Source organism: Macaca nemestrina, chromosome 19 (assembly GCF_043159975.1).
Source record: "Macaca nemestrina isolate mMacNem1 chromosome 19, mMacNem.hap1, whole genome shotgun sequence".
In the NCBI taxonomy this organism is placed as follows: domain Eukaryota; kingdom Metazoa; phylum Chordata; class Mammalia; order Primates; family Cercopithecidae; genus Macaca; species Macaca nemestrina.
In genome coordinates this window covers 47,174,290-47,202,193 of record NC_092143.1, presented here as the reverse complement: position 1 = coordinate 47,202,193, position 27,904 = coordinate 47,174,290, and the positions used below count along the sequence as shown (strand labels likewise).

The 27,904-nt window shown below is 43.4% G+C and overlaps 1 protein-coding gene across 6 annotated transcripts in view; it reads left to right on the top strand.

Moving 5' to 3' along the window:
* Positions 1-27,904, top strand: part of LOC105499475 (SET binding protein 1) — a 383,331-nt gene that overhangs the window by 46,119 nt on the left and 309,308 nt on the right. Inside the window, exon 2 of one of the 6 annotated variants that reach the window (XM_071085441.1) lies at positions 1-27,904. This exon is cut by the window's left edge and continues 1,266 nt beyond it; it is cut by the window's right edge and continues 48,479 nt beyond it. The exons of the other annotated variants lie outside the window; for them this stretch is intronic. The gene's annotated coding sequence lies outside the window, so the exon portion shown is untranslated. 6 annotated transcript variants of the gene reach the window in all.

The window sequence follows — 27,904 nt, the reverse complement described above, 5'->3', positions numbered from 1 at the left end:
AGATTATTTTCATCAACATACCTCCCCCCCGCCCAACTCCATTTTCTTCCCACAGCCACCAAAGCCAATAATAGACTAAGACAGTTTCAATTTTAGACAATTTCCTTTTTTACTTAGAAATCTATGGTTAGAAAAGGGTGTAGGGTGGTAATGGTGGCTGGGGGTGGGGAGGGAGGCATGAGAAGCTTCAAAGGGGATGGGCATCTCCTGGCTCTCTGGTGGCCCGGATGGAATTAGAACCAAGAACCTTCATATGACCTTGAGTAGATCTCTAAAAGATTCCTTCCCCTCTGAAGTTTTTTGACTTTTAAGTTCAGAAGGGAATTTCCTTTCCACCAATTCAGGGACCATTCCTGAAGCTTCATGAAACCTTTACATAATTTTTAAACTTTAACAACTAACTCATGTGAGTTGTTACACATAGTTTGTAAGTGACATTTCAAGGCGTCTTGATTTTCATTCCAACAGTTCTAGATACATAATACATTCTTTTCAAGGAAGGTAGGGACTTTGTTTTCTTGTAGTAACTAAAGCTGGCAATCATTGAACAAGATTATGAGTAATCAAATAATAATACTTATCTCTTGAGTTCTGTATGGGAGGCACCAATCTAAGCCTGTTACCTGCAAATGTATATGTAATCCTCCCCAAAAACTCTAAGAGGTAAATCTTATTGTTCTCATTTTGCTGATGAGTTAACTGGCATGGGGAGGTCAAATAACTTGCCAAATGGCATCTAGAGAGTATATAAAAGAGGTAGTGTTTGAAGTCCAGTTAGTCTGATTTCAAAGTTCATATTCTTAAACACAAAACTATCTAGGACCTCCTCCCATTTGCAGATTAGAGGTCATAAACTGTAATAATATTGCTTTTAAATTTCATGTTTGATTCTAAGTGACATGAACTTGAAGTTTATTAAATATGTAAAGTACACAAAGACTTCATAAAGGCCCTGTTTTTAATAAATGCCTCAAGCCACACAACTGTATGCTTTGTTACATAACTTGTTTTTGTAATAATACGTGGAGAAGAGCCCAAGATGAAAGGGCGGGCTAAATTATTGTGTGTCAGTTGTGCACACACACTGTTTCTGTTTTTCATTCTGGGGTCAACTGGGGAGATAAATCCCTTTGCCATTGATCTTACCATCTTGAGGGTGGAGTGGTTATCGGAGGATCCTGGAAAGTTTAAAGCATTACCCAAATGCGAAATAAAAGAGGTGGACGGCTTTTTATTTTTTTAACACTATAAACATACTTCAGTTTTGCTGTTCAGACTCTTCTCTTTGAAGTCCTTTTCCATAATGTTTGTTTGGGTAACTAGCATTGGAACATTGGATAACTCAGTGTTTGAGCTCTCTGGAAGAGTTGCGTGCATTCGACTCACATATTTGGTCACTGTGTGGGTGTGTATTGATACGCAAACAAAAACAAACTGTTAAGGTTTTACTGTCAGTTTCCTTATTTCTGCCTCTCACTTTGGGGTGAGAGATTAGGATGAGTGATATCTGCAGAGGTTCCTGTCTTGAGGCAGGGCTTTCCTTCTCATTTGAAAGCATCTTAAGGATGTGTTGCTGAATGTCTATCTTCAGCATTTTGTGAATGTGTTCACAAAAACGCATTCAGATGACATTCTAAACTTCCTGCTTTCCTGGCAGCCTTTTCAGTGAGTGGCCAGCATCATTTTTCAGTGCAGTGGGGTGGAGAGTAGGTGGACACTGTCTATGTATGAGCACTGTAGGAAGTTGCCAACTGAATGGTTTGAGATGTTCAGAATGTTCCTTTCAACCTCACAGGAACAACAATCATTTATGCATCCCCTACTGTGTCTTCACCAAGCTCTCAAAATACCTTAAATATGAAATCTCTACCACCATCATAAAATCAGATTCTCGAAGGTGAAAGAGAATTATCCTGGCATTCCTGACAGACATTTAGCCAATTTCCTTGGTGCTTTGTGGGTGATCTTCCTATTGTTGAACACTTCCGGGCTGAGATGCTGCTTCCGTTGTTGGGTCAAAGTAATCCAACAAGTCATTCTTCCTATAGTCTCCACTTCTTGGTCTTATCTAACCCTCAAACACAGAAGCTATCCTAGAGAGTTAGTGACAGTTTCCTCAGAACCCAAACTAAACCAAGCGCAATTGTATCCAATAAAAAAAAGAGACTGAATTTGAGGGGAGGTCCTTACACGTACCATTTATCCCTTGTTTGCTCTGCCGTCACTTACTAGTTTCACTCTGAAGAATTAAGGAAGACTATCTCAGGAAGAAAAGCAAAGTCTTCTCTCATTTAAGACTCATTACTTAGAAATATGCTAATTCTGAGAGACAGAATAATGCACTTTTACTCCATTGTGATCACTTTTGCACAGTTTGGCTACTTTATTCAAATTCCTGTGTTGTACTGTCTGATTTATTCCAGAGAGCAGGACAATCAAGAGACAGGCAGAAGTAGAAACCTTCTGGAGATTTAGCAGTTATTTACTGTCAGAGACTGGTGGTTCTCAGAGCTGATCATTTCCCTGGACATGATCACGTCTCCCTGTGCTAAGTTTATTTGCAATCTATAAAACTACACAAGGCATGCGGGTCTTGGGAAAAAGTCACTGTTTTGTTTCAAGTGCAGGTAATCAAATTTAAGCGTGTTTGGGTACCTGTTATTAATATTCCATAGGGACCATTTGTTCATTCAGTTAACAGTGGATGAGTGTGGATTCTAAGGTAGTCATTGTACTCATCATTAAGAATATAAAATCAAATAAGACATGTCATTTGCCTTTAAGAATCAGACAAGCTTGAGTCAGATAGGCAAATAAAATGGTAATTATAAAATAGTGTACCAAATTCAATGAAGAGAAAGCATAACCCTCCAAATCAGATTGGGAGCGGGGAGAGAAAGCTCTGGGATGGAGGGAAGGTAGTCTTGGAGCAAGTTTTGAGGAACAAGAGGAGTCAGCTAGAGGAAGAAGGAGAATGGGCATTCCAGGAAGAAATAACGGCATATGCAAAGGCATGGGTGATGAAATGATAGATTTGACTAGAAGAAATGCAAGTAGATCCATTTGAATGAATGATGCCACGGGTGGTTGGGAGCAGAGGTGAGAACTAGGCAGTGGGAAGAACGCAGCTAGGAACTAACTAGTGTTTACTGAATCCTTACTGTGTGCCAGATAGAGTTCTAAGCTCTTTACATGTATATTTCAAGTAGTCTTCATAAAACCCTAGGCAGTAGCTACTACTATTATCCTTACCTTACAAATCAGGGAACTGAGGCACAGACACAGTAGGTCATCTGCCTGTTACAGAGCTAGGAAGAGGCAGAGTTTGGATTGAAACCCATGAAATCTGGCTCTACAGTTCACTTTGAATCACTGTTCTTTGGACCCTGTGTCCTAGGAGGTTATACATTATCCCCAAAACTCTGATTTATTTTAGACAAAGAAGGACATGAGCAGAGTTATGTTCTGGAAAGGTCACGTGGAGAACCATGCGGTGAGCAGATCATAGGGGAGAGAGACTGGAGCAAGAGAGGCCAGCTAGAGGCCTTTGACGTAATGCAGGTGAGAAGTGAGAAAAACCTAAAACACATTGGTGACAGAGACAGCATCAGAAGTGAATTGATATAAAAGGCATTAAGCAGGTAGCATCTGTGTGACTCAGTGGCTAATGGGATTTAGTTGTTGAATGAGAAGGTGGAATTTAAGATATCTCCGAGGCAAACGGATATCACTATTCATAAAGAAGGGAGGCCTTGAAAAGAGGATGCTGCAGCAAGTCAGTGTGATTCCTGTCGAGTTTAAAGGGGCCTATGGGGACACTCATGTGGCGATACTTGTTAGGCAGCTGAATATTTGGGTTCTGCAGATTACTGTGGGCTTTGGAATCTGTTAATGGTTAAAACCATGGGTGTGGCTTAATTTGCCTGGGGTAGCTTGTAAAGCCTTAGAGCCGTGGAGAGATCTTTGGAGATTACAAGCATTTAAAAGATAAGCAGAAGGGGAAAAAAAAGTGTTTGCAACAAGTGGTCTGGCTAGAGCAGGAGAAAACCCAAGAGGTCCCTGGGAGGCTGTGGTTTATGTCACACAGGCTTTGGCACCGCAGGGTCACTGTGACTTTTGAGAGAGTGTTTTCTGTGGAGCTATGAGATCAGAAGCCAGTGAAGAAGGAGATGCAGAAACTGTCATGTAAACTAATCTTTCCAGAAGCCTGAGTGTGATGTGAGGTCTAGCTATGCATCTGTGTGAGTCAACTTCTTGAAAACTCAGCATGGAACATCTGCAGAAGCCTAGAGTGGTGAGGCTGAGACCTTATCTGCCCTTGTTATATGGGTAGCACTAAATTCCCTTGGATACATATTGAATACGACTTGTTTTATTGTGTTTGGTTCTGTGCATTTTACTATGGAATATGAAGAAAAATTATGTAATATAGGTTTTGCCCTCAAACGAGTTTTATTCTGTCTGTTCTAGATAAGTCAAACATGGAAAACTAAGAGTCAATATGAGCTAAATGGTCAATAATTCAGCTGTCAGAGAGTGGGGAGGTAAGAGTTTGCTGGAGTCCTTGGGATGCATTGAGTAAACTCTATCCTGAAGGATGGAACCACGGAGGATTTGGAGAACATGCGATCTGTTGTACAGATATGTAGATGGGGTGGCATGCAGGGGTCAGGGAAAGAAGGCAGTGAGGAACCTGGCTCTTTTCTTGATCCTATGCCTTTTTCTAGCCTCTTTTTTCAGGAACTTTCCTGTGTTGCTTCATCTCTCCATCCAAGAGGCTCTCATGTACCATTTTTGCCTACCAAGAAGAAAGCATTTTGACACATGCTCCCTGTTGTGCCTGTCCTCTTTTTCAGGCCCTCAACAGATCCTTCTTGCTTTCATCATTCCCCACTGGTCTAAGAGAGACATCAAAAGGAGCAGCTAGAGGAGTTACGGTGGGGGAGGGAGAAAGAGGAAGCTTAAATGGTATCAGGGGTTCTGGATGATGAGATCGTCCTGGGAGCCCTTTATAGATGAGACACAAGATGTTCTAATTATCTACTGCTGTGTAACAAACTACCCCAAAACTCAGTGGCATTGAAACTAGAGCCATTTTGTCATGTTGTCAGTGTTGTGGATCGGCCCAGTGAGGCTAGCTGGTCTCTGTTCCTCCATAATCAGGAACTCAGTTGGTGTGGCTGCGATAGTGAGACATTGCCCCACTTGTGACTGGCTCTGGCTGTGGGCGGGATCTCTCAGCTCTTCTCCTTGTCTTGTCTGCTGGATGACACTGGTGATTGGGCTGAGATGGATGGAACAGCTGGGGCTGCCTGGGTTCCACTCTGACCTCTTGACATGGCTGACTTGTACTTTCCCCCCAGCATGGCAGGTCTCGGAGTAGTTGGACTTCTCACATGGTATCATTCAGAGAGAATCAAGTGGGAGCTGCAAGTCCCCTTATGTATGACCCTCAGCATTTCCAAATGTCCCTTCCGTCACATTCTGTTGACTAAGCACGTCACTAAGGCCAGCAGATGATCAGGCTTTGCAGAAGCTGTGCTTTTTCCACATGGCCATAGGTGGGAGAGGCACCACTTGCTAAACTGACAGAAAACAGGGTCTGCCGAGAAGTTTATGAGACTCCCTGAATCCATGTGGGTTTTTATCTACTGTCTGGAAGAGCCCTGAGTTAGCAGCCAAGAGACCTGGGTTGTGACTGTGGCTTCATCTCAATCTAACCAAACCTAGAATTGTTTTGATCTGTGGATAAAAATCTTGGTCATGATAGTTTTATATTTTATTCTACTAGACCCTGGGGCTAATGGAATTATTCTGATTTTAAAAGGGAGGAAAATGGTTCTTTACACACACACACATGCGTGCACACACACATACATCCTCATATGCTCCATAACCTGAAGTTGAGTGACTGACTGCAATTAAACAGACCTTGGTCTAGTTCCTGTTTCTGCCACCCGACAAACATGTGCTCTCTCAATCTGACTTTCCTTATCTATCAAACGGGCATAATTCTAATTACCTGGTCCACGTGAAGACAGTATGACATACAATATTCTGTGTCTGTTCAGAGTAGACTCTCCCTAAGAAGCATCATAGTAATTCCGATTGTTTGCCCTGATAAGAATCAGGATTTCCATAGTATCTGGCTGAACCTGTTTTTCTCTTCCTAATGCCTTGTTTGATCCCATTTTTCTTTATTACGAAATACCCAGTGGCTGGTATGTGTGAGGTACATGTTCTCAGTTTTTGTGTTGAGGCTGTCTAGTTCTATTTGATGAGCAATGTGTCTGTGTGAGTATGCAAATATGCTGGACTCTTTGCATGAAGGATTAAAAATAGAAGCTGACCTAAGAAAGTTGATTACCACTCAGATAGACGATCACATACCCTCGTTATGAGTCCTGAATTGGTTGAACTTTATGACTAAATATGATATTCTTGGAATTTAGCTTACTGCTCCTTGAAGCTGAGCAGGGCTATGCAATTCTGTTTTCTTTAACATGCTACAACTTGACTGCAGACGCTCTAAACCCCTGATGTCTTCTGCATGTACGATCACAAATTCCTAGCTCTGGGAACTTGCTGTGCTGAGCAGACATCCAGTGAAGGAGGAAACCCAAAGCCTGTGTCCTCACGAATATATAAGTGAAGACGTTAGTCAAAACAAGATGTTAGTGCTATTTCTCACCGTGGCAATAGACAGGAGCAGCCATATTGTATGTTGCATTTATTTAGACCCTTCTGCGGAGAATAAGTGCTCTGTAAACATGCCCTATTTAGCCCTCAATGCATATACTGCTGCCTTTCTGAAGTCTTGAAGTCAATGAAATAAATTATTCTAAAAAGAAGTGCTATGCAGCCCCTTAGAACAGTAAACAAGAACAGTTCAGGTCTTTTCAGGAACCTGAAGCCAAGGGATGGTTTGTTTTTTTGGTCTCCAGGAAGAGCCAGTACAGAAGGAGGTATTGACCTCGCTACTTTGGCTGGCACCCACCGGGTCCCTTCCTGGCGCTCACATTCCCCGAGTGTGTAACTCAACACCTGTCCTTCTGCGGCAAACAGAGCTTACAGTGATGGCTGAGCCCCCTCCTGCCCTGGCCCTACTAGCAGCTCGCACCTTTCACCTAGGATTTCAAACTCTGAAAAACCAGAGTCAGAGAATCAATTCCCCCCCAGGATTCTGGTTTGGGCCAGGAAAAAAAAAAAAAAATCAGAAAAACAACTCCCGTAAGAAGTCCTGGGATCAACGCAGTGATCTGTTTCTAGCTCCAGACCTAGATGAGGGAAGGTGTAGGGATCTTAGGGACATCTAAATTTCACAGGTGGCTCCCTCTGAACCAGAGAGGGGCATGTGGCCTGAGTGATGTCCTCTCTTACTGTTTGAATGCCAGCTCATCTGAGCTACACAACACCCCCTGCTATTTCCGTCTGACATGGCCAAGCTGAATCTCTGGTAAGTAAATAATTAATTTGGAAGTTGGGGATGTCAGTGGAAAAGTCGGCTATGACGGCTCAAATAACAGGCCCCAAATGTGATAGCCACGCTCTGGCCCTTTGAGAGACGACCTATCGGTTCTATTAGACCTGGACAGTCCTGTCTTCCGGACTGTCTCTCCACATTAAAGTCAAGGAACTGTATCTCTCCATCTTTGGATCACATCTCTGTCCCCAAATGCTTGTGCACACTGTGGAGTCTGGTGTTTTTCTTTCCTAAATCCACCAGGCCCATGCAAGTCCACATGACTCATGAGAAGAGATGAGTCGCAGCTCCAGTATCCCTGTGGGTTTGGGGAGGGGTCAGGCTGTGAATAAACCACTACACGGCTGATTTTACATCCTTCTCTTTCACCACAAAAACCTCAATTTCCCTTTTTGTGGAAAACAAAAACCCTCTTTCAGTGTTCCATCAAGGGGACTGTGGCCTTTGAATTGCGCGGTGTCCCTGAGAAATTTTAAAGATTAATCAGCTTTTGGGGGGAGTGGCTGGTAGAGGCCCTATTCCTGTCCACCGGGGAGTAGCAGGTCTCCACTTCTATTCCTTCTGACCAGGCTGCCAACTTCATGTGTAGATGAGGAATTGATCAGCCTATGAATGATCTGTGAATCCACAGATGTGTGGCTGAGACCACAGGATCTGCCCACTCCGAAAGTTCCCTTCCCCCATCACAATCCATGGCCTTCACAGAGCTGGGGGAGTGAGTGACGGTGGGGACAAAAGTCACACACTGAAGCAAATGAGGACAAGCCCTGAAAATCAGGGCCTCTTGAGGCCTGGTCCAGGGGCTTTCTAGTACACTAGTTGAGATCATTTCTAAAAGGAAATAACAGAACAAAATCTCAGATAGGCAGTATAAGAATTTGTAAATGGTAAATGTGCTATAAGGGTGAGTAAGATGCGTTGCTTATTGCTTGAGAGAATTTCTTTGCCCTTCAGTGTATCTGGATTTGTCATTTGTGAGCTATTAATTAAATTCGTACTCTCTGCTAGTTTTAGTTTCTTCCCTGGGCCTTCCTGAAGACTGCATGTGTCCTAGCTGTCTGCTATTCCAGCTCTCCTGTATATTCTGGGAGTGTGTATGGATCGACTTAGGCCCTTGTTAATGCCATTGTTCTTACAAGACATAAAAAGAAAGTGAAAAAACTTAGTTTGACATTCTAAGATCTTCCAGTTTCACCCAAACTGTTATTTACTAGACGGAGAGAGAGGAGGCATTTAAGGTCAGAGCAATGTAAACAGAAGTGTGGAAGTGGGAATTGGAAGTGTGGTCAGGGAATTCACGGAACTCAGAAACTAGTCAATACTTACCTCTCCATGAAGAATCCCCTTCCTTCCTGGTTTCCTCAGCTTATACCTTCCTTGCCTCTAAACTCGTAGAGCACCTCTCCCCAGTAACAGTCATTTCCTGGCAAAATGTGTCCCTCTATTGTTACGTTTCTTCTTTTGGACTATTTACAATTTATTTATTTTATTACATTTTATGTTGCTTTCCCTTATTTAGATTAGAGATTATCTTGGGGAAAAAGGGTTTCATTTATTGGCATTTCCCTAGCATATCACCTAGCAAGTACTCAATAAATACAAATTGACTCTATATGATTAAATTTTAGGCAGTATCGAAGTGTATTATATTCCATTTCTGCTCCTAAGGAGTTTTGCTGTCCAATAAGTAAGAAGAGAGTTGTATATAAGTCTACATAGAATTCTACTTAGAGATATTCACTAATACAATATTGTGAAGTTGGAAAGCCACACCTCAATGAAGTTTCTCAATATTCATTAATCCCAAGAAAGGGTGTTGCTATAGGTGCAGAGGATTTAGTCCAAGTTGCTACATCCTGTTGAAAATGTGCTTGAAGATTCATCTGTGGTCATGTGTGCTGAAATCAATTGATGCAGACCCAGCTTGGCTCTGCATTAGGAGGTAGGAGACCTGAATTCTAGTTCCTCTTTTTTCAGTTGCTGGCAGTTTAGCCTTGAGTAAGTCACATAATTTCCTGGGCTCAGCTGTTTTTTCCTTACAACTAAGGTTGCAACAATTGCTTGTAGTTAGAGATCTGAACCAGATGATGTATTAAATCTCGTATCTATCTCTAAGTTCTTTGATTCTATTATTTAATGAGATTAATTCTGCTTGCCATTGCACAATACATTTTAGCAAATGAAAGTTCAACTGAACAGACATGACAGTAACAAACACCCAAACATCTGCAAGACTAAACATTAAGAAGAGAGACAGACAATGGCTTAGGCGGGGGGCCTGTGATAGGTGCTCCTGCGCACAGGGTGGGTCAAATGCTGGAGTGGCCCAGTCTTCCTGGGATAAAAATGAAAAGGATCAGGAACACTTTTAGAAAAGATTCTAGATCAAAACTGTAAGATGCATGGCCCTTCCTTTCTCAGCTACGCCTACTAGTAGTCCATGACTTAATGTAAGTTCTGCAAGGGACAGAATGGTATAAGCTATTTCTTACCTGCTGCTCCTGTGTTCAAGGAAACTCATCAGAAAGATGCTCCAGGTTGGCTTCCGGTGGGTCTTTTTTCATAAAACATCTGGGCAGTTTCAGCCTGAGGAACATATACTGCTATCTTCAGCTGCTGTGGTGGGAGGGAAAGATAACATTTTGTGGGGCTTGTTTTAGTAACTGTCAGCTGCTGCTGCCTTAGAATCATGAAGAACATTTTTACCTCCAAATGCAGATCACGCTACTGGTCTTTTGGAATAGTCACAAAGGGAAATGCCATATCATTAAGAAGGTCAGGTTGGGCACAGTAGCTCATGCCTGTAATCCCAGCACTTTGGGAGGCCGAGGCAGGAGAATCGCTTGAACCCAGGAGTTTGAGACCAGCCTGGGCAACACAGAGAGACCCCCTTCTCTATAAAAAAAGTTACTCAGGCATGGTGGTGCATGTCTGTGGTCCCAGCTACTCAGGATGCTGAGGAAGAAGGATCATTTGAGCCTGGGAGGTCGAGGCTGCAGCAAGTCATGATCGTATACTACTGCACTCTATACTGGGCAACAGAGTGAGATCATGTCTGTTTACTTAGGCTTTGTAGAGTATGCAAAAGAACACAAGACAAGTCTTTAAAATTGACACTGTTATTGGAGAGATCAATTTTATAGACATAAGGATGGATGTCATTGTCCTAAGTTGGGAAGACACTGTCTTCTCATCTAGAAAACTTACCTTGATAACATCAACCCACTGTGATATTTCCCTTTTTTGTGCCACATGGTTGTTGATGTAGATTCTATCCTACTTCACTCTTTCCACTTTTCCTACTCCTTTGAAATCAGCATATATTTCAATTTTATACAATATGTTGTGTATATATTTTATCACTTTAATAACTGAAAATGGATCAAAGCAGAAGTTTCTACATACAGTCCTCTCATAACCCACAGTGCACTTAGAACACTTAATGTGTTATTTGTTAACTGACTTGCTCATACAGTTTGCATGGCTTTGCAGTTCTGTGAAAAAGAGGTATTGCTGGGAAGGGAGTTTTATCTGGAACTATTTCATAAAGCCTACTCTTATCTCCATTGTGCCCCAGGCAAACTTAGCCACTCTGTCCTCTGTGCTCACTCTCTCTCTCTTACACACTTCATTGCCCTCCTTCTTTCAGTCTTTTTTCCTCAGTATATCTCCAATGTTGAGCACAGGGCCTGGTACACAGTAGATGCTTGGTACACCTTTGTAAAATAATAAATGATGAATGAATGATATTGAGGTCTAAAAGCTCAGGATGAGAAAGAGAGGCAAATACAGTTGCAAGTCTGGCAAGTGGCTCAGTTGGAACTCCTCAGCAGGCCTGGCTTGCTAGAGGCCTGTGTTGAGTTTGTCTGGGACAGGCCTCCTGTGAAGGGTCACTTCTATGATCCAGCGGTAACAGCTTTCATGCCACTGTCAGGCACAAACTTCTTGGCTGACTGAAAGAGCAATGTGTTGGTCTCTAGAAGTGGAGTGAACTGGTGTCTGAGGTGAGTATAGCCCACTTGGATACAGATGCTCAGTATTTGGTACCTGCCCTGGGGAGGGGACTGCTTTCTTCCTGGTGTATAGACTCATAGGCTGGTTACAGACATATATATATGTGTGTGTGTGTGTGTGTATATATATATATATATGCATACATACACACACACACACATACACACCCAACTACTGATTTGCCTTGGGAGTACACTGTGCTTACTTAATATTGTATAAGCTGGTGACCAGATTACCTTATGAGAAGCCACATGATGTAGAGTGTAAAATCCACTAGATTTGAATTTAGAAGACACAAATTCTATTTCCAACTCTGGTTTGCCCTGAGTGTGTAACCTTAGAAGGGTCACTTCACTAGGCCTGACTTCTGTCTGTAGGATGAAGGCATTAGGCTACATAATCTCAGAGTTTAAAGCTAGAAATTTCCAAAGCTGGAAGAGCTGCCTTTGAAGGCAGTGAGTTTCCAATAGCTGGCTGGAAGTTCCAGAAAAGGGATTCTTAGCCTTAGAAGTGTAGTTCTATTGGGCCTTTCCAACCCGATTGAGTAACTTTCATCTGATTTGGAATCCTATCAGCATGGGCCAAATTGACGTCAGCAGGGAGACAGACAGCATTACGTTGTTTACTCTGTACGACCTACGCATGAATTAATGACCTGCCATGTCACTATTTTGATAGCAACAACATCACCCTCATTGTCTACCGTTGATGAATTATCTTTTTGGGGCTTGTCAATTGGTTGGACATCTGCATATCCTAGGGCATGTGCAGATCCACATGGTCACATGCTCATTCTCTGTGTCTCCTCCTTTGAGAACCTAGCATGTGGTGTCTTTTGTGACTTGCCTATATAAACTGCTATTAAAGCCAAAGACTGAGTGCCCTGTGCTGACTGTGTCCCTCTGTGAGAGACTCAGATGCCAAGGTCTCCAGTGGCACCTAATGCTCCAATTGCCATTGTTTGAAGAGCGACATCTACCCTGTAGTCATACGTACCTATGTTGACATCTCTTTCCACTTGCTCTTCGCAATTCTCTTCTGGTGTCCATGCTGCTAGCGATCTTTATTAGCAGCAAAATGCTTCAAGAGCTCCATAGCCTGAAAGAAGAATGATGCCATCACCTCCATTTTACTCAATTTCATTTTTCTGGAAGCATTAGAAAATGAGTGTTCACATTTTCCATAACTTTATTTGCAGTTTAAAAGAAGGAAAGACTGAGCACGGTGGCTCATGCCTGTAATCCCAGAACTTTGGGAGGCCGAGGCAGGCAGATCATCTGAGGTTAGGAGTTCAAGACTAACCTGCCCAACATGGTGAAACCCCATCTCTACTAAAAATACAAAAATTAGCTTGGTGTGGTGGCACATGCCTGTAATGCCAGCTACTCAGGAGGCTGAGGCAGGAGAATCACTTGAACCCGGGAGGCGGAGGCTGCAGTGAGCTGACATCGCGCCATTGCACTCCAGCCTGGGTGACAGAGTGAGACTCTGTCTCAAAAAAAAAAAAAAAAAAGGAAGAAGGTATACATGAACACACACACATACACACACAGTCTCCCTTTATGTGTAACAGTTGACCACAAACTTAGTGGCTTAAAGCAACAAAAATTTTATTATTTTATATTTGTGGGGGTCAAAGTCAGAAATGGACCTCACTGGGCTCAAATCAAGGTGTTGACAGAGCTGTATTCATTTAGAAGACTCTAGGAGAGAATGTTTCCTTTTCTTTTTCAGCTTCTAGAAGCCACTGTCATTTCTTGGCTCTGTCCTTCCATCTTAAACATGGTAACTCAGGTTCAATCATTTTCACACCGCCATCTCTGTGGTTCTACCTATTCTATTTGCTTTTCCACTTTTAAGGACTCTTGTGAAAACATTTGGGCCTATCTGGTTGATCCAAGACAGTCTATTTCAGGGTCAGCTGATTAGCGACCTTAATTCTGTTCTGCTTTTATTGCCCTTTGCCATCTAGTATATTCACAGGTTTCAGGGTTTAGGACATAGGACATCTTTGTGGGGCCATTATTCTGCCTATCACATCTTATTTTAGTAGTGCTAATAACTTGGATTAATAAAACATTAACAAACAACCTTACCTTGCCTTTATCTCCTTGATCTGTGACTACTCCCCCAAGCAAAATTCTTTATACTGGGGAATGAAATAATTGCTTTTTAAACAAAAAGCAATTTGCTATAATTTGTAGGACTGTTGGAGTCATAATGCTTTCAAGATATGTTTTAATAAAAAGATACTTGTATATTTGTAAAAGAGTCTGACTAAATATTTTCATTCATCTGAGGTTCTGGGAAATCTGATTTTAATTGTCAGTGATATCTGAATTTGGATTCAGGTCTTTCACATTTAAAATACTCTGAAAAGGATAATTTGGTTTATTTGACTTGGAATCAAATGAATGACAGATACAGAAGAGTTTGGCAATGTGCTCATTAAATTCAAAAACCAGTATACTGGGTTATCATCCAGCAAGTGCTAACTATGTCTTGGCAGATGTCTGATGTCCGAGTAGGAGTGATTATGGTTACTGTGCGAAGACTTGACTCTCATGGAGTTGCGGGATCACACGTGGGAAGTGGAGGGGTTCCCATGTCACCTTCCATTCAGATCAGAAGAATAGCAAACCTGAAGAATAGATTTTGGTTGGAAGAATAGAAAGTCTGCCTGGAGTGTCTTTGGAATGCCAGAGGATGAGATTGTCCTGTTTACTAAGGGTTGTCACAGTTCCCCTCGCCTCACCTCCCCAATCCTGGTAAGGAATCAGGACCTGCCAAGGTGAAGCACTGATAGATTTGGCCTTTAGTCTGCAGGTGCTAAGGGTTGGGTTATTATTCTAGAGTGGGCATTGTGAGTCATAGGGCTCCAAAGATTCATTGATAGAGTTACATCACCTCCTTTGGGCATTGCAAAGTGAGCATAGGTATATGCCTACTACTCTGCTGACAGCTTGGGAAGGTTGCCCATCTTACCTTTATACTAATGACGATATTACCTATTACACATTGTGGCCATTACAATGTGTACACCAGGGGAGGAGACAGCAAGAAAGTGGTTATTAGGACAGCTGAGGGCTGGCACTCGTTAACACTTGTGATCAGTTATTTCCTTTCTTCGTGTTCGGAATAGGAATAATGATTCCTGCCCAACTTGCCTCAAGAATTATTATGAAGACAACATGTGATATAAATGCACTTTGAAACTGTCTAGTGGCTATTGAGTTCCCAATACTTTAAAAGAAAAAGAAACAGAAAGACGGGGTAGAAAGTCTTTCTATGTTAAGGTGAAATGATGCGATTCAACTCTGACCCTGTGCTTTTCCATACATTTCTCGTGGACACTGGGAAAAGGATCTGCTGCCTTTTGCTTTGAATCACAAATCCTGTGCATTAATTGGAGTTTACTGGTTGAAAAGCATTCGTGGGATGAGTTTGTAGAGTATAGAATGGAGGGTGTGTATGTTTGGGGTAGGGTGAGTACAAGTTGTATGATCCATTGTTAGTTTCTCATTTTTAATTGATTTTAATTTAGTGTTTTGTCTGAAGTGATGATCTACATTCACAAAATTTTATGGATGGCTCTTTAGGGAAAAAGGAACCTGCACTTGGATAAATTTGAATGTACATCTTTATTTCTCAATTTTCTCGGAAGTATGGAGGCCTACTATATCTTGCACTGTAGACTAGTAGATTATAAGATCATCAAATACAGGAACTAAAAGTGACTTTATAATTAACTAGCCCAGGGGGCTAGAGGAAGGAAATGAACAAACAAAAAACTTTAAGGCAAAGATTGGGCATTCATTCAGTGTAATATATTTTCATTCATTCAGTGTATATTTTTGAGTACCTATTCTGTCCCAAGCCTTGAGCTAGTTGCTAAGGGCACCAAGATCAAAGACCCAGTGCCTGCCTGTAAGGAGGTCATGGTCCGGAGAGGAGATAGGCATTAAACAATTAGTGTTCACTGTGCTCCTTGCTAGGTCTGGCTGATGGGAGGATAAGAGGGATGATCAACAGCAAATAGGAACTGTCCTAAGATTGCCTGGGGGTGGGGGCGGGGCTGTGAGGAAAGGCTATTTCCTATCTCTTCCTCTAGAAAAATAAAATACAACTAGAGCTCTAAGAGATCACCTTTCATTGCCTGTGCCATCAGGACCCCTTTTCCTTTTCAGTTCCATGCAAACCCATGACCCTAGTTGCCTAAGATCTATTTTTTACCATCATCTTTCTTACTGTTATTATTTATGACGGTCATTGTTTTAACTGCTCCAAGGAGATAATTGCCTTAGTTGCTAAGGCAACCCAACATATTGGGTATAAGAGCAGCCAGCAGAAAGGGTTTGCCAAATTGCAGGGCTGGGTGGGAGGTGTGGGGTGGGAGAGCAAGGGAGCTCAGCTGTGGAGCTTGAAAATAGCCATGTTCAAATTATCTCTGCATTTCTTCCACTGAGGAGCGTGAAGCCACTTGGAATCCGGTGCCTGCCAACTCCTCACCCACCCCTGACGCTTCCTATTTTCAACCCAGCCAGTGCACTCCCTCACTAACCCTCAGTGCTCAGCGGAGAGCTTTCTTGGGTTCCAGTTCCCAGACTCACTACTCCTATTCTGTCTGCTGCTACTCAGCCCTGGAAATGTTCTTGCCCTGTATTTCTGGCCTCCAAGGGTGGAGGTGGAGCCGGGTGCAGCACACACAGATGTGTCTGTAGACTCCCCTGTCTGGGCAGTGCACATTACCCATTTCAAACAGAGCATCATCCTTGGTGGTCTTGCTCAAGTCTTGTCTTCTTTCTAACTTGGAGAACTGTAGGCAGATGACAATAACCATTATTATTTTAATTTTTGAAGATTGAAACATCTTAGGGGGTCAACCTTGCTGTCTCCATTAAATAGGTAAACTGAAGCCAAGAGAGGAGGGTTATGCAGACAAAGCAATGCAGCAAAAGCGGGTGATCTCAGCCTCATACCCTAGTCTCCTGACTTTCACACTCAGCCCTTATCAGTGCCATTGGCTTTGCTCCTTGGCTACCGACCATCTCAGTCTGAGGTCTTCTGGGAGATTTTGCTCTGGTCTCATGTCCTCTAGTTAGCCCCTTTTTTTGTCTCCTGGCCCTGGTCCTTATGCCAAGATGGGGTGACAGAGAGGATGCTGGGGCAGGAGGGTGCAGAGCATAAAGCTGTAGCTCATTGACTGGCTTTGCTTTTCATGATTTGATCATCTGGAAGCAGCTATTGCCATGAAAGAAGATAATGGCAGGAGAAAAGGCAAGATGACAAAAGAATCCCTACCAGAAGATTCGGGAGGTTGTTGCTGACTTCTTTCAGAAAGTGTTCTTTCTCCTCTTTTTTTCCTGCTCACCAAGTACACATTAGCCCCAGGATGTCTGTTGGGAGGGCCAGCCTGCCTCTGTGTCCTTAGCAACCTCCAGGGTGTCTCCCTAAGTATGTCCCAGGGCCCTCTGCTAGAGCTCTGCCTCCGAGTTGATCTATCTGAACAGGTTAAATAAACAGGTCTGTGTTTGGGTTAATTATCACTGGTTCTGTTGCTCTCCATTACTGCTCCATCCGGGACTCTGGCCAAGGAGCAGATGGGAGAGGCTGCATCATCACCCCTGCCTCCTCATTGTGTCTGGCTCTCCCTCCTTCCTTCTCTCTCTCTCTCTCTCTCTGTCTCTCTCTCTCTCTCTGTCTCCCCCTGTCCCCTTACTCCTTTCTGTCTCTCTCCCTTCCTCCTTCCCTTCCTGCCCGCCTCCTTTCCTCCCTCCTTTTCTTATTCTCCTCCTTCCTCCCTTTCTCTCTCTCCCCTCTTCCCTCTCCTAGCCCTGCTTCCCTGCCTTCCCTTCCCCCTCCCTCTTTTTGCTCTTTCTCTCTCTCTCTCTTTCTCTTTTTGGCTGAGCAAATAGGCCAGATGGTGGTGAGGGGAACAGACAACAAGTGAGGCATGGCATATGGGGAGCTTGTTTAATTTCGGCTCCTGTAGGGAAGTAGATTGGAGGAGGTGAGCTACAAAAGCAGAAAATGGAAAGGGGAAGGGTAAGAAAAAAAAAAAAAAAAAAAAGAAAAACAACAACAACAACTGACCCTTCCAAGGGGGAAATTGGATTCAATTTACTATTGTTGGTCAGTAAGCAGTTGAGAATGAACTGAATCAAAAGCAGAAAGTGCCCTTTTTGAATTTCAAAGGTACAGCACCCCCCCAACCCCCAACCTACAGCAGACCTCACTTGTACCAACTCCATATTGCCTAAGGATCTGGCTTTGGGAGAAGGGTCTGCCGGGGGCAGTGGGCATGGGCAGAGTTTCTTATACAGGATGGGATATGGCTGTCTGTTGGATCAATTCTAGGAGAGAGAGAGGAAAAAGAAAATAGCTCTGTGGCTAAAATAAAGGATCAAGGCAAGACTAGCCCCCATTTAACCTAGCTCTTTTTTTGTACTAGTTGTCTCGCTTGGTTTGATGCACCTTTTGTTTCAATTTTATTCTGCTCTACCCATGGGCAGCTGCCCACATAGCCACACCTCACCCTGCTGCCATTGTCTGCTCCCTTTGCATACTTGGAAAAGTGCAGGCAGGATCTCGGAGAAATGAGTATAAAATGTCACTGAATGACCCTCTAGCAGAAGCCTTTTGTTTTCAACCAAAATGTATTTAACCTTCATGGTGACTGCCAAGAATGTCAAATTTAAGGCTACATTAGCTGGACCAGTTTCTAGAGATATTCTGGCCACATATAATGGCACATGCCTTGGTCTCACTGGTGTGCCATTCCCACAGATTAACGAAATACTGCCTGCTACACCCCTGAACATTTCCACTCTGCCATTGCTGGCGAACCCCCACTCTCAGAGAGCTGGTGGATTTCTGACATCCAGGAAAAGCTGTGACCCAGTGCAGAGTTGAATCTCAGGCTCCTGGGTCTCTGGGGACTGGAAGAGACCAGAAGCCTTAACAATTACCTTAGGAAAGGAGACTACAATCCAGGCTCATCTGCTGGAGCTGCACGCCTGCTCCCCGCTTCCCTGCAGGGGCCTCCCCAGCTCCACCAGGCAACCCGTTGTTCTGCAGCTGATAACCGGATTAGGCAGCAGAATGGGGCAGATGAGTACCCTGAGGGGCCCTGCCTGGGAACAGGGGCTCCCTGGCCTGCGTGCGTGGGGGCTGCCACTGTCAACACCCTAAGCCGCTGCCTCCTGCGAGGCATTTGCATGTGTGTGCGCCCTACTGTACGCGCCCAAGAGCCAGTGGGAAATGCCGGCGGTGGCAGTTCACACGGGGCACTGCTGCACAAAGCCCCAAGGCCAAGCTGCACGGTGGCCCTGGCTGGCGAATGTCGCGCACCCAGTCTCTCGCAGCAGCGCCTGGCGCGACGACTGCTGGAAGCCGGGCCAAACGCAGTCTTTGCATGAGTGTGGCCCTGGCTGTGGGAGCCGAAGCACAGCCACCACGCGCGCCCGGAGCGCAGGGAGAGTTGCCTGCATCGTCCAACCCTCCTCTTAAAAAAAAAAAAAAAAATGCTTTCTTCGTGCTTGCTTTCAGTGGCAGGCCGGCGGTTTGATCTCCCCTGAATGCTGTCCCCTCATTTGAGGCTTCGATTCTGAGAAGATTCAGGGCATTGTCCAGGGTGGCGGGATGTCGGATTGATTTCGGGGCCTTTGTGTGGACGTGGGGCTCCTGAATGAAGCTGTTATGCGCGTCTGGGGCTGGCGGGCAGGCTGTCCGGCTGCAAGCTGGGCCTCCCTTTGTTGTGGGGGCCTCATTGAGCCCACGGAAGAGGCTCATTTCAGCGTGATTTACTACCACCCAAACACCAGCTGTCTGTTGTGCTGCGGCTGCTGCGACGCCCTGCCCGGCCCCCTTTTGGGTAGAATCTCTTCTCCTTGTGAAGCTCTCAGAGCCCCCACCCCTTTCTTTAAATGCTTAAGGTAGATTCATAATCATTCGTGTATATTCATACTATATACTTGTGTATGTACACCTACGTATGTATATACACACACACATACACACACATATATATATATTCTTTTGGTGTGTTTCTTTTTAATAGAGGGCCCTGAGCTGAGGTAGGGAGCAGGTGGAAAAACCCTACTGGGCTAGGGGCTGATGACCAAGATCGCAGCCTCAGTTCTGTCCTTGAGTCATTGTGTGACCTTGGGTCAGTCACTTGATGTCTCAAAGACCCAGTTTCTTCACCAGAAAAAAATAAGAGCATTATTTTTGATAAAAGGAAGGCATGCCTGTATTTCTTGAAATATTACAGGATTTCAAAGCTATGACAAAAATAGAAAAGAGAGTGTCCTATTACTCTAACAATTTTGTAAAGCATTATTCAGTGAAAAAGCCACAACAGGAAACAAGGTTGTGCTCAACCTTGCCAGGCACTGGGGAGGCAGGGTTCAGACTCTGCCTTGTCCTGAGGATCTCAAAGTGTGCGGTCAAAAAGGAGACTAGGGCCATGGAGCCTTGGAAGTGCTAAGTGAGCATCAAAGGAGGGAGCCAGGAGAAAGCCTTGGAGGGAGAAGGGGCCTTCAGGGAAGGCTCCTGGAGGATGTGGTGCAGGATTGTTTTGATGTTCAAGGTAGTTGGTAGGAGGCGGAGTGAGCGAAGTTATTCCATGGAACTTGAGTGTCCAGTGTAGTGGTGACCATCCCATCTCTGGCACCCTTCCTTGATCTAGAAGGCACACATGCACCCAGGAGTGAAGAGAGAGCTTGAATCGGGGCAGGGAGATGTGGTCAAATATGCAGGGTAGGGGGGTTACTCTGCCACTCTCTCATTTCTGTTGGAATGTCTTGAGGGTGTCTATGTTGTCATTCAGGCAGATAACCATTTAGAAGGTAGCTGTAATAGTTCAAGCAAGAATAGTGATTAAAATATGGGGTGGCATAGGAGAGATGACAGAGGTGGAAAGGGAAGACATTGATGTAGTGGGACTGCCTTCGAGAATCATTGGATGTAAGGAGTTGGAGAGAAAGGAGCGGATCTGTAACGATGCCCACATTTAGGTAAAATAGGACACATAATAATATAATGGTCATAGCGTTGCTAGCCTGGCACATAATAAGCACTCAATAAATGATGGTGATAAATAATCATGATGATTATTATTGTGTTTTTTAGGTGATCTAGTGAGTGGTTGCCTTCAGACCATGTTCCAAAATGGGGAATTCAGGAAAAAGGACAGATTTTTAAAGGGGGAGGTGGTAAGAAAAGTAGGAAGATATGTTTTTAACATAATCAAGTCCACACAGGAGTTATCAAATGTGATATTTGGGGAGTGGGGTCTGAGTTGGAATTATCTCTTTATTCCCCCATAATGTTTAGCTTAGTGCTCAGAACATGCAAGGCATTTAATAGATGCTTGATGAACTTATGGATTAATGTATATTCTGACTCTTAACAATCAGGAACTATCAGTTTAGAAATAATCATTTATTCCTCACATATTAAGGGAGTGGCAATTAATATCATACACGGGACACAGGAAGGAACAAGCAGGTGGGGTCTGTGCCAAGATGGAGTCTGTGGTCTGGTGTGGCTGTGAGGACGATAGGAAAGCTACATGCACATGTGATTGGAGAGGATTCTGCATATTGTTTCTGAGTGTGTAAACATTGTCTTCTGGTAAAGGTGAGGAACAGTAGGGCGTGGTATGGATGCATATGGCATCTAAGTTATATTGAACCAGCCTCATGTTTTTATATAGTATCTGATGGCCAGAGACAGACCTTGGCCCAACAGTTAGTCACATGCCAGTCCCAGCCTTGGCTGCTGTTTAATGCTGTGCTGCAGGTGCTTAGGGAAGCTGCATGTGGGTGGAGCTGCCCAGGTTCCTGGTGACCCCAGCATCAATCAGATCTACTCTGAGGCTTCTACAGGTGATGACCAGGTCTCCAAGGTCCTGCTTCTTCCCCATGTATCCTTTCAGGGATACCTTCATGGCCCCCAGGGGTTTTGCTCTTGGTTCTCCTTCATGTGGGTTGACAATCTCATGAGCTTTTTAAAGTTTATATTTAGAACGACTATAGGCTCACACTTCTGGGACCTGCTCCAGGAAGTAAGTACTAGAGTCATTCAGCGTCCCAGGAAAAGGGAACCGAAAAGAGCATTAGAAATCCTCAGAAGAAAATAAAAATTCTCCTTTTATTAAGAGTGAAAATAACTCTAGAAAGGAGAGGTGCTGGCCCAAGCCACACAACTCAAGAATGGCAGGGAGGAGCTTTGACCCAGACATCCTGGCCTCCCAGTCCAGAGCTTGCTCTACTTTTTAAGCACTGCTCCACATTGCTGTGCATGTATGAGATTAAGTATACTGATGCCTCCCTCTGTTTCCTACATTTCCCATGAGAAATATGAAAGTCAGTGTTTTACAATATGCAGTCTGTGTAACTCAGTTACTCAGAATGTTAAGAGGTGTTAGAGGCCAAAAACATTCTCCGAGCAAGAAACATTGGGAAACAACTGGTTTAACAAAGCTAAACAGATGTCTTTGCAGTAGGATGTCTCAAAGCCTTTAATGTTAATAAGCATCACAGATCTTCAAGTGTGATTGAGTTTTTGGTCTCTCACAAATTTATTAGGTCACAAGTTGATATCTAGGAGACCAGCTATCCCTAGACTGCACTCCTAGGTCTGATTCTTGTGTAGAGTCAACCTCCCTGGCAGAGAGCATAGATTGGGTTGCATTTGTAAAGATGCTACATGGATCTTTGCTTCTGCCTTGGGAGGCTGAGTTGGGTGGGGAGGCTGACAGTATCCTGAATGCACTGGAGTATAGGACTCTGGAGAAGGAAGCATCCTGAAACACCACCTCCATTGAGTGTCACTCCTCCTGCTCCCCTCCCACTAGAGGAAGAAACGGGGAAGGGAAAGATAGAAGAAAGGAAGGAAGGATGGATGGATGGAAGGAAGGAAGGAAGGAAGGAAGGAAGGAAGGAAGGAAGGAACCATTTCACTGCTCTCAAGGATTCTCATGCCCTAACAAGAAGAAGGGTTGCAAATACATTTCTCAGAGTTGGCATAAAAGATGATCTCTCTGTTTCCTATTTAATTAGGAAGAAATGTTTAGACAGGTAGGCCTAGAGAGGCAAAGAAAATAAGGAGAGCAAACAAGAACATTTGTTTACTTTTCCAGAGGAGGAAGAGGAGAGCACACAAGCATGGGGAAGAGCAGAACATGATAGTTTTATCAACTTCAGTTTCACCGCTTTTCCTAACAAAACTTCAGGATGATTCCTGATTGTGGTCAAACCTCAAGTAGCTCAAGAGGTCATGCTTTTGCAGTGGGTCAGTTGATATCATGAACTCAATCCAAGACTGCTTGAGATGCCCCTTGGAAAGAGAGTTGTGCGTGTGCAGGCACCATGTGCATGCTTGTGCATGCACATCCCAGGAGCAATGCAGGGAAAAGGAATAGTGTCCACTTAGCTTCTGTCTCATTGCCTTGGTATTTCTGGACCTCAGATCCAGACATAAAGATCAGTCTCAGATAAGCGGCTTTTGGCAACTTAGATTGTGTCTGTTATTTATTGGAAAATGCAGGATGGATCATGCAGCAAGACATATTTGCACATTCTTTGTGGGGATGTGGCAGGACACACAAGTCGACTCACAGACAGGTGAAGAGAGGTGGTAAGCAAAAGGCTCCCAGGGGCTGCTGCAGAACGCTCTGCTGGCTGTCTCCATCACTTCTATTCTGTCATAATCTCCATGACCACAGAAGCTTGCCTGCTTGTCAGCAGAGTGATTTCTGTGGTCGTTATGAGAGGGGCAAGCTTAAGGGGAGGTGTTAGTGCACAGTGTCTACAAAGAGCAGCAACTTAGGATCTCCAAGCCTTCTTCCCCCTTTCCATTATTCAAAGCAACACTCTCCCAAGGCAGATGCATAATCATACTTATGACCTCCTCTGCAGCACTTACGAGATATCATCCTTAGTTCTGTTACATTCATTACCCCTCGCTGGGTAGTTAATAATTGGACCCATTTTATAAAAGAGAAAGTGAGGTGCAGAGATGCAAGTGATACTCTGGCCTTCAGAGAGAAAAATTACAGTGGAACCAGAGTGTGTCTCCAATTGTAAAATTCTAGAATATTGTAGGAGAGAAGGGACCAAGGAGGAAGCTCCCTCATCACTGGACACACTCAAGTCTCTGGCTGCTTTCTGCCTTGTCATTCTTTTTCAGGAGAAAAGCAACAATTAGGAAACCCAGACTCTGGGAGATGGAGCTTTTCACTGGATTCCAGGGAAGCAATTTCTTCTTTTAGCAAGAAAGTATGAAGGACTGATACTGTGCACAGCATCTTTGCTAGGCAAGTGAGAGAAAATTGATCTGCAACATGTGGGTCCTTTTCTAAAAGAGCTTGCAGTTTGTTGCATACAGACATACATATGAAAATTAAAATACCATCTCTCACCGAATCTAAGATGTCATAAACTACAAGCCGATTTCAAATAAGTTAGAAGTAAAAAATTGTGCATCCTATAATCAATGGGATATGGTAGTAATAGAAAAGGTAAATAAAAATACAAGTTTATTATCCAGAGTTGTTACAGCCATATGTGTTGATTCACTTTTTGTTTTCTGACTTCTCTGATATGCCAATGCATGGTGAAGTATCCAATGAGTGGTACTGACAGTTGTTGCTTTGAGCTCACAATGAAGAAGGATGCCTGGGTGGGAGCAGGGTGGGATAGAAAATGAAGGACTCATAAATGATGCAAGATTCAGTTAGGTCTTAAAGAACAGGAAAGATTTCAAGTAGGAAGGCAGGAGGGAGGTGTGATGGGAAATGTCTAGCTCTGGGCTTAACTGCCAAAGAGGATTTCTGAGAAACTGATTTATTCATAGGAGAAGTAAAATACTGGTGTATTAGTCAACTTGGGCTGCTGTAACAAAATATCATAGACTGGCTGGCTTTAACAACAGACATGTGTTTCCCACAGTTCTGGAGGTTGGGAAGTCTACATTAAAGGTGGAGTAGATAGATTCAGTTCCTGGTGAGGACCCTCTTTCTGGTTTGTGGATGACTGCCTTCTAGCTGTAGCCTCACATGGCACAGAGGGGAAGCTCTGCTGTTTCTTCATTTTCTTATAAAAACGCTAATCCTGTTATGAGGGCTCTACCCTCCTGACCTCGTCTATACCCAGTTACCTCCCAAAGACCCCACCTCCTAATACCTTCACACTGGGGGTTAGGGTGTTAACGTGAATTTTGGGGAGACACAAACATTCAGTCCATAACAATTGGGAACCAATTTAAATTGGATTTGGGTCCTGGAACTTAAATCATTGGACAAACCTGTGAGATGTTTTAGGGTCCAAGTATGGCAGTCATCCGTTCGATGTTTTGAAGGGATATGGCCACCTGAGTTGGTGTTTAATCATGCCAGACACCACTGGACTTCTTCCGGGTTTCCTATCTCAGTTTCATTGATCTTTCAGAGTTCTGCTTTGTAGAGAATATAAGGGAAGGGAAGGCATGACCCCTGCTCTCAATAAGCTTACCTAGGTCCTAAAAAATATAAAGTTATGAAAGATTTTAAGAACAAAACTAGGCAGGATGCAAAGTGTGTAGGGTACTGACAGTCTGTGTTATAAATATAAAAAGATAGGAGACCACTGTGGGCCAGTTGAGTAGGACATGGCTTTTTGGGGCAAGTGACATTTGTGCTGGGCCTTGAGGATGGTGGGAGCTGTGGTAATGATGAGGCTGATGGAGTGGAAGCAGTATGGGCAAACATAAGTGCACAAGGGTGAGCTTGGTATTTGGGGATCAGGGAGAGGTATGGACTTATATTTAGCACTTACCTATCTCCTGCAGAATATGGCAAAGCAAAGTTGTTTGTTTGTTTGTTTGCTTTTACAAAGTGTAGACAGTGAAAAGGGTAGGCATGGGAGGAGAAAGAAGCAGGAAGGTAAGGGAGAGTTAAACATGCTTTCCACATCAGCCTCATCCTTCTGTTCCTCACAGCTAGCCACTGCTCGTCTAGGAGAACAGTTCACAAACTCACACTCTTTAACTGGAAGACCTTCGCAGCTTACCTAGTGACAAGAGTTTGAGAGAGTTTGAGCGAGAGAGTAGAGAGCTGGAAGGCAAGAAAGTAGATGAGAGAGGTTATCAGATCAGCAAGGGCAAGGAGTTCCTAATTTGATTCGCGTCCATTCTTTGCTTTCCATGCCCCTTTCTCTTTTTCTACCACTATTTGTCAATGAATCATATGGAACTTATGGTTTCTATTTTTATTACTATTTATAGTTATTTGCAGGTTTTGTAGTTATTTGATTTATCCTTTATTTGTCATTTTGTTTCTTGAAATTTCATTTATATCTTCTCTCTTTAGTTACAATGCCAGAAACTTGAAAGGAGGAACTATGCTTTTTTATATTTCTCAAAGTGTAAACAGTTTTCTTTTTCTTAGTAAATCCTTAATAAAGTTAACTTCAATACATTTGGAAACTAGGCAGGCATATTAGTCTTCTCAGGCTGCTATAACAATATAGCATAGACTGGGCAGCTTAAAAAATAGACATACATTTTTCACAGTTCTGGTAGCTAGGAAGTCCAAGATCAAGGTGCTGGCCAATTCACTTCTTGGTGAGGGCTCTCCTCCTGGTTTACAGGCAGCTGCCTTCTCATTGTGTCCTCACATGGTGGAGACTCTCTCTTCCTTGACTTATAAAGCCACTAATTCTTTCTCTGAAGGCTTCACTAACCTTTATTACCCATCTCACCTTGACTACCTCCCAAAGGAACCATCTCCTTTCAACATATGGATTTCAACATATGGATTCTGGAAGAACACAATGAAGTCCATAGAAGCAGGATGCAACATTTAAATACAGGGGGAAAAAATATGGAAGAAATGAAAGAACAATCCATGTTTGTATATTTGATTTTTATGTATTCAATGAATTACCCTCCCAGTCCAGCTGATTTACCAATTATAGTGTGAGACACTACAGGACCCCAGTGGTTCTTGAATGATTAATCATTACATTGATTGGTGGTCAGTGCTGGGATGAGCCCCAGACTATCTTCTTCATGAACAGAGAACCTAGATAGCTGTCTGTGGTTCTTGAGGTAGAAAGTGTATATGTCACGGTTAGAGACATAGCCAAGCAACAGGAACGCTTCGAGGAAAGTGGCAGCTCTTGGGGAATGACCTAAATGAAGTGCTGGTGGGTATTGAAATCTTTAGTTGGTAGGGAAATGTGCAGCATATTTTTGCACTCTAGCAGTGGACTTGAGTGATTATCAGTTGCTGTCTCTATGTCATCTAAAGAAATGAGTATACTGGACAAATTTTATATATTTTATATGTTACTTTAAGGGACATGCGGTGTGATGAGAATTCTTGTGTAACTGACTGGGGGCTCAAAAACAGAAAAATACTTAATAAAATCTCACATTTACAAAGAAGGTTTGTAGTAAATAAGATGGAGAAGTGGAGGCAGCATAGAGAGTTATAACTGACAGGTCCATGAAGCCTTTGACCCAGGTTCCAAGATCATTGTCAATAGTCATAAGTGGCCTTCAGGTTCTCCTCTAACTTTCTGGAATTGGATGCCCAATTTTGTGTGTATGTGCATTTAAGTATTTTCTTGGAAGAACCTACAACATTCTTCAAATTCTCAAGATGGTCTGTGACCCAGAAAAATTAGAAATTACTACTGATTCCAACTTCTCAAATCTACAGATGAGGAAACCAAGGCTTAGAGAGGGTTAGTAACTTTTTCAAAGCTACGGAAAGCTGGGACAGTTATGGGTTTTTTTAATGTTACGTCACTGCATTCTCTCTACTGTTCTTCTCTGAAGGATCAAGAAGTCACTTTGCTTGTAGATTATTTCCAAAACCCTACTGAGAAGGATAAGGTACTAAAGAGATTATAGATCAGTTTCCTGCCAGAGCCTCTAATCCACTGAGGCTGCCCTGTGTTGGGACCAATTTGAACCCACCATGGGTTCATCACAGAAGAATGGGAATTTTGTGCAATGAATCGTAGAACCCCAGAATGATAATCTGGATAGATCCTAGGAGGCTGGTGTGAGAATACTCCTTCATCTGTGGGAAACATCATTTTAAGGAGCCTGACCCTGAGGTGTCCTAAGCATAGGAAACAGAGACAGAGCCTGGGTTACTTAATGTCATAGAAATGACTTTGCCTAACCTTTGACAGACTTGTGTATTAGAACTAGTGCTACCTAAACAAATAATAGAAATACACCATTATGGAGCCTTTCTAGGCCATGGCTTCAGTCTACCACACCCAAGAAAATTCATTTCTCAAGTTCCCGCCATATGGGCATTGGCCACCCTATCCCATGCCTGCTGTGACCATGAATGACCCAGACAGAAATGCTTTAGGTGCGCATGAGCTTCATGTTGGAGGTACA